Genomic DNA, 7,980 nt, shown 5'->3' with positions numbered 1-7,980 from the left:
TTCTCCAGCAGCTTGCCCCCTCTATCATCCCTACCCCCTCACTAATCTCCAGTTTCTCCTTGTATTCTTACAGGCTGCTTTCCTACTGCCTATAAACATGGCCATGTCTTCCCCAGTCCTCAAAAAACACTTACTTGGTCCAACCATCCCTGCTAGTTATCATTCCATATCTCTCCTCCCTTTTGTGGCTCAACTCCTTGAGAAGGCCATCTGCAATGGATGCCTCCATTTTCTTCCCTCTCACTCTCTTCTGACCTCATCAGTCAAATGAAACTCCTTTCTCCAAAGTTACCAATGATCTCTTAATCTTCAGATCTAATGGTCTTTCCTCAAACCTTATCTTTCTTGGAGCTTTGGACAGTGTCCACCTCTTCTCCTTAACACTCTCTTCTCTCTGGGTTTTTGTGACATGCCTCTCTTCTGGTTCTCTTCCTATCTATCTGACCGTTTCTTCTCAGTCTCCTCTTCCTCCAGGTTGCACCTGCTAACCCTGGGTGTTTCCCCAGGTTTTGTCCTGGGCTCTTCTCTCTTCTCCCTCCATGTTATTTCACTTGATGATCTCATCAGCGACCATGGATTCAAGTATCATCTCTATGAAGATGATTCTCAGATCTACTTATTTATCTCTGACCTCTCTCCTGACCTCCAGGTTCAGATCTGCCATTGTCTATTGGACATCATGAGCTAGATGTCCCATCAACATCTTCAAGTCAACATGTCCAAAACTGAACTCATTATTTCCCCCCGCCAAAAAATCTCCCTTCTTCCTAACTTCCTTACTATTATCAAGGGCACCATCATCCTCCCAGGCACCCAGACTCACACCTAGGGTCACCCTCAACTCCTCTCTTTCTCCAATCCCCCATATCCAATCCTTTGCCAAGTCCTGTCATTTCCGTCTTTGTAATAGCTCTTGTGTATACCCCCTTCTTCTCCTCTGATACTGCTACCCTCTTGTCTCCTCGTTTCTGGACTACTGAGATGTCCTTTTGCTTGGTCTTTCCCTCCCCAGACCGTCCTCTCTCAGCGTCAAACTGATCGTCCTAAAGCTCAAACCTAACTATGTCACTCCCCTTCCCAGTCAATCCAGTGGCTCCCTATTATCTCCAGAATCAAATATAAAATCCTGTCTGACTTTTGAAGCCCTAGATAAATTGACCTGTCATACCTTTCCAGTCTTCTTATACCTTCCTCTCCACTCCCCAAGCCCTCTATGATCTAGTGACCCTAGTGTCCTTGCTCCATTTCCCCACTCCCAACATTTCCATTTGCTGACCCTCATTTCTGAAGCTCTCTCCCTCATCTCTACCCCTCAGCTTTCCCAGATTTTTTCAAGTCTCAGCTAAAGTCCCACTTTCTACAAGAAGCCTTGCCCAGACCTCCTCAATCTTTGTGCCTTCCTTCTGAGATCATCTCCAATTTACCTTTTAAAGATCTCATTTCCACTTCTCTGTTTGCCTTAAGGGGGGAGAAACCCCTTAATCTGTGAACTTCTTGAGACAAGGGATTGGGGTTTGGAGTTTTTTGTTTGTTTCTGGCCTTCTTTGTATGCACAGGGCTTAATATAGTGCCTGGCTTGCAGGAAGCACTTAATATATGCTTTTTAAATGACTGACTGATTTTCTAAGATCAACTCATAATCCCTGTGATTCCCTGTCACTTATCTGGCCATCATTCCCCTCTGCGGGTTGTTTCCCTCCACTACAACATAGTTCCTAAAGAGCAGGAACTGGCTGCTTTTTTATTTGTATTTCCAATACTAATTACAGTGCCTGGTACAGAGTAAGTGCCTAATAAATGCTTTTTCATTCTTTCAATCCACAAGTATTTCTTAAGTACCCATGATGTGGTAGGTGCCAGAGACACAAGCAATGGAACCATTCCAGCACTCAATGAGCTGCTATTCTCTCTGTGTGTACCAGGAAGAGATACAAATGCCGCTGCCCACATGGCCCCATCCACTGCTTGGGGTCCCAAGGCAGAAGACCTGACCCACAATAGGAGCTCTCGGTAGCAAAAGACCATTCCAATTATGTGATTTAGGAGCCTGCTGGGTAAACCAGCTCCTCCCCTACTGAGGTTACAGCACAGGAAATCCTAAACTCCTCACCCCCTATTAGTAAATTACTGTGCCTTTTTCAAAACTGGGGAAGTGTCCCATGCTGAAGTTGTCAGCAATAATTGATGCCAGTGACAACGTGAGAGAAGCCACAAACCAAAAAGCTGTTTGGTAAGCATCCTTCCCCATCCCATCCCCTTTCTCTTAACTGATCTTGAGGAAGAACCCCCAATTTAAACATGAGGCCTTTTAATTGAGTAACAAGATTTGCAAATAGTCAGCACAAACCGGCACATAGTAAGTATTTAAGAATGTTTTTTCCATTCCAATAGTATTCAAATTCAACTTTACAGCATAAACACAGCTTAGTAAATGATGCCAGAGTGGACCATTCCTATGTCCCAGGTACTATCTGTAATAAACAAATGAATTAAGGGGAACGAGGGGGAGAGAGGAAGGCCTACGGTATAAGAGTAATCTGGTACTCCTAGAATCCATTTCCTTTGGCTGTTGACAAGCTCCATTTCAGTTTTCTTCATTCACTAGACAGGATTAATGACACTATATTTGGAAAGTTCTTTTACATTCTTAGAAGAAATTTGTTCTACTAGTGATGTTTTGTGTTGTGTTCAAAGCAGCAGACTTTGAACCTGAGGGAGGAAGAGAAGGGCCATGTCTACAGAAGAATAATTCAATGGCTTCAAATTCTTGAAAAAGTAGAAAATTATTTTCAATGTCACCACTATTTTTCATCTGTTTTTCATGAGTTGGTTTGAGGGTTTAGGAAAACGACTTTTCCGTGGTCACAAGCTATTCACAAAAGGCAACACAAGGCAGGCAATTGAGGAGGCAGAAGCGGCAGCATGGCGTCAAAGCCAGGGAGAGGGTGGCACTGCCAGGAGGACAGAGCCCACAAAGCAGCTCTTCACTGACCGGAGACATCTGTTTTAAAACCAAGAAACTCCAATCAGTCGAAAGAGCAGACGTCAAGGGCGAGAAGCAATCTCGATTCTGGGCTTTATGGAGAGCTCTCCCCAAGTACTGCCAAGTCCAAGGACATCCCTGGCATAGGCTGGACCTCCAAAAAAGCTTGTATGTGTGACTGCTCAATTTTTCCTGAAGGCTATTCTAGGGAATTGTGCATGAACAGGCTGATGGGTAAGGGCAGGAATTCTTGGCATATGAGGCCAGGCAGTTTGGAATTTATTTGCAATGTTTTGAGATCCTGAGACAAACAAGCAGGGGCTTTCATTTTCACTGCCCAGAAGAGTCACTTTTAAACTAGGAAGATAGTTCAAGGATAAGGGCTACACAATCACAACACTTTACAGGTTTACAGGTAGCCAAAGATGATGACGACATTTTACCTTTCCCTTCAAATATCTAAGTTTGACCTGCATCTATCTATTCTCTCAGCAAAACTTGCAAAGGGAAAAACCCACTTAGTCAACAAAAAGACCTCTTCTCACGCCTAGAGAAATTCTAACAACCTTTCCTTGGCCAGTTCTGCTAACCTACCGCTAGTTACAACCAGCGCAAATGTTGGGGACCTCTTCTCCTAGCTCCTCACCATCCAACCACGTTCATTTAAATGAAGCAGCTGCAGAGACAAGAACTATTTTAAGGAATTGTTTGTGAACAGGCTCTGAGGACAAAGAGGTCTTTCAAAGAACACATCCTGGGGTGAGAGAGTAACTAATGAAGTTCATACTTCCCTTTTCCCTGACAGTTCATTTCATGACTCTCGCATACACCCTTCATGGTCACCTAAGTATGTATTATCAAGCCTTCTCAAATCAAAGCTATCTGATTGAAACCTTCTTAAGAGTAATTCCCATGGGTTCCCTGACATGAGGCAGAACGGGTTAGTGGAAGGAATAGTAACACAGGGTAAGGAGATTTGGAATTTCATACTTAATAGGTGTGCATAAGTAAATTAAACTCTGTAACCCTCAGTTTCCTCACCCATAAAATGGATATAAGAATTCTTGAATTTCCTACCTCAAAGGGTTGTTGAGAGGAAAGCAAAATTCTGCATAAATATAAGCTGTTTTATTCTTTAAAAAAAAAATCAGAAAGCACTACCTAGTGGGGATTTATCATGAAGTTTAGTCTCACTTGGCAGCCTGTAGTTAAAGCCACTTAGGCATCACTACTACCTGTTACTACCTTCATAACGATGGAATCAGCAGATGAGAAATGTCAGGGACAAATCTCTAAAACTCAGTAGACAAAGAGAGCTAAGGTTTTCTCCCAGACTACATTATGGAGAGAAATCTCTACAGAAAAAAGTGCTGAACTTGGGATCCCGAGACCAGATTTCAGTTCCCAATTTAAAAACAATCCATAAAGTGGTCTCTGGAAAGTCTTTATCTCACTTTGCCCATTTACAATTTATAAGGGAGAGCACTCCCAGATAAGAGCTGGGGAAATGCTGGCTTTAGGAAGTACTTCGATGCCCCTGCAGGCAAACCCTCTAAGCAACAAGCCAGGAGGCTTATTATTCCAAGCCTTTAACTGCAGGACAAGGAAGGACAATTTTCTCAACCACTCCCCAGTCCACAGTGTCACAACTGGAAGCAGTTTCTGTACAGTTATCTTTTCCATATCTCCAGGGTTAGGAGCGGTCCCCACCCCTTGAGCTGGAAAATCTGAGTAAAAATTTTTGGCCCTCCCTCCGAGAAGAGGTCTGAATTATTATCCTACTAAAAGATAAAATATGTTGATATTATATAATACTATACATAAATTTTATACATTTCTGAGTTTCTAAATTTTTTCTGTGTCATCTGCGGCTTCTGCAAAAATCCCTAAAAAAATCCCACTTAATTTCTTATGACACCCCACGACATGTCAAAACCAAGATGGGAAAAGTCGAGTTGCGGAAGGGATAACTGTACTCCAACCCAGCCCTGAACAACAATCTCCCCTATGATGAACCTGACAAGTAGTCCTCCAGCCTGTGCTTGGAGAGCTCCAATGAGGGGGACCACGAGTTTCCCCTCACGGCTCACCGCTTCCTCCCAGGGTCTTGTAAGCAAACTTGCTTAGAAGCAGGCTTGCCTCCTGAGGCAGAACAGTGGGCATTGTCAGGATGTTTCTCCTGAGGGGAAGAAGAAGGGGTTTCCCCTCCTAGGAGGTCTTCAATGACCCACTTGTTTGATTTTAGCCTGGCCCTGATTTCCCTCCGGGTTCAACCTGCTTTGGACTCTGAAAAATCAATGCGATGCTCTTTAAAGGCAAACAAATGTTTCCCATCACTATTGCAACAACGAAAACAAATAAACTTGAGACTGTTGTCCCAATTTCCTAAAATATAGCTGTTATTTTATTACTAGATGAGTATGCCCCCCAACTCTAAGAAGGAGCCCTCGCTTTCATGCCTTTATTCTCCCCATCAACCCACATACAAGTATTGGCTGCATTCAAGAAGGCTGTCAGAAAGAACACAGTGTAATGGGGAAAACCAGTGCGTTTGGAGTTGGAGGAAAATGCTTCTCTTCTCTGTGCCTCAGTTTCTTCATTTGTGCAACAAGATGACAACTTCCAAGGACCTTTAGCTGTGAATACACACCTCTCTATGGTCCACGGGGTCACAGAGTGTCAGACATGACTAAAACAATAGCAGGGATCCCAGGAAGTCCCTTCCAGCTCTGAATTCCATGAGTCTAAGCTATTTTCTCTGCAATAATAAAGCCATCTCAAGCTCTCACCCCCCACAGACATTCCTGGGAAGAAACAACATCGCCGCTAAAATAAGCTTGGCATTTGTTTGAGGAGAGCCAAATCTGTGAACCTCCCAATTTCTTACTCTGTATTAATCAAGCCCTAACCCTTCTTCGGGCCTGCCCCATTGTGTTCATTTTTCTCCTTCTAATCCATACATGCCAGTGTGACGTTGTCACGCTAACAAATTGAAATGTTTTCCTCCGTTTTTCTATCATCTGCTTTATGATACGGGTGTTGACAACTATATGAACACGAACATTTATAATAGGACATTGGCATCTATCATATTTCATTGTCGCTCACAAAAAATTTCCATCACTCACCTCAGTACATATATTGGTTGTACAGATTTTTAAGGTAACTTTGAGAAAACTGGAAAAAATTTTTATAAGAACTTAGTGATTTTTTTTTTAAAATCTGGAAAATTTTCCAACTTTCCTCTTTCGTCCTTTTAAATGCCCCAAGTGTCTTCTTTTCCCTTTACATGCATATACAATTAGGCATCTGCTGGTGAGAGAGCCTTCTAATCTCCCACCATCAAGAACAGACTCTTCCTTTAATTCTCTCTCGTCAAATACCAGCTCGGATTCTATCATCCTCACCCCGAGTTCAGTCATATCTGCTTCTTCCACCTCAGCTCATAGAGGCAAAGTTAATTAAGCTATCCTAATGTAAAATATCTGTGGGAGAGCCTGTACCAATCCGTTCTTTGTCAGTCAACTGCTAGCCAGAAAGAAATCACCACACCTACATCGGGAAGAGCACTAGATGCAGAAAACATCAGATCAGGCCCGAAACAAACCTCCCAAGCCGTCCTGGCCACTACTGCAGGCTGGACTGGGTATGGCTGTGGGAGAGGAAAGAAGACAACATTTAACGGGGAAAAGACTTGGGAAGAAAGAGAAGCCACTGCCTCCCAAGGCAGCTCAGACCACTTTGGGAGCATTCTTGTTGGAAAGACGCCAAGCCCAGGAGACTCCCTGGCAATTTTCACTCCTGGTCCCTGAGTCAGACAGAACACAGCTAAGGCCTTTATCTAAAACAAACAAAAATTCTCCACATAAATAAGGTTCAACAGTCACGGTCAAAACCTCAAGAACACTAGAACCTACTCACTACTACGTCCCAACTCATGCAGCCAACAACTCACTGGAGAAAGCTGCAGTAGCAGAGCCTACTCCAAGGGCTACAACCTAAAGTTTTGTACAATACCGCTAAACTAAACAAGGAAAATATTACTACCTCACATTTTCCCATACTACTGATTTTTTTTAATGACAAAACAATGCTTAAATAAGCAGTTAAAAAAATCTCATGAGGATTAAGGAAAATGTACCACATTAAAATAATAAAAAGTTACTTAAGCCTGAGGAATAAGATACTATTCAACTCTATAAATCAAATTATAGGGAAAAGAAAGTGCTATCCTCCTGTCGACCCAAATCCTAGAAAAACTGTGTTGTGCCAGGATTTTACCCCATTAATTTCCTTTAACTCTACAAAAATGCTGGCAGGATGACGGGTAGAAAGCAGAAAATGGCTTGACTCCTGCCTCAGATATCTACCAGTCATCAGTCCAAGGCTATGTCACAGATTCAGAGCCATCAGGGACCTCAGAGGTCACCTAGTACAACAGCACCCTCACCTTCTAGGTAAGGTAGCTAAGGCCATTCCTGAGAGAATCTGGAACTCATCTGAGGCGTGGAGCTGGGATCCAACCCCAAGTCCTTAGCTTCCAAACCCAGCAGTCTCCACTGCACCCCACTTCCTCCTATTTTACCTCTCAGATGCTATTTCCTCATTTGTAAAATAAGTATAATAAATGCATAGAGTTGTGAGTCTAAAATATACTTGGCAAACCCTAAAGTGCCTTATAAATGTTTGTTGTTGAGTTGTGTCCGATTCTTCATCACCTCATTTGGGGTTTTCTCGGCAGAGATGCTGGGGTGGTTTGCTGTTTCCATCTTCAGCTCATTTTACAGATGACGAAACTGAGGCAAACAGGGTGAAGTGACTTGCCCAGGTTCACACAGCTAGTCAGTGTCTGAGGCTGGATTGATCTTAGGGAGATGAGTCTTCCTGACTCTAGGCCCAGCATTCGAGGCACTATGGCACCACCTAACTGCCCCTAAATAGGCTATATAAATGTCCACTATTAATTTTAAGGGAAAGAAAACACAAATTTTCATTGC

The sequence above is a fragment of the Vombatus ursinus genome, unplaced genomic scaffold, assembly GCF_900497805.2.
Source record: "Vombatus ursinus unplaced genomic scaffold, bare-nosed wombat genome assembly UNPS02014837.1, whole genome shotgun sequence".
In the NCBI taxonomy this organism is placed as follows: domain Eukaryota; kingdom Metazoa; phylum Chordata; class Mammalia; order Diprotodontia; family Vombatidae; genus Vombatus; species Vombatus ursinus.
Note: the sequence above shows the minus strand (reverse complement) of the source record.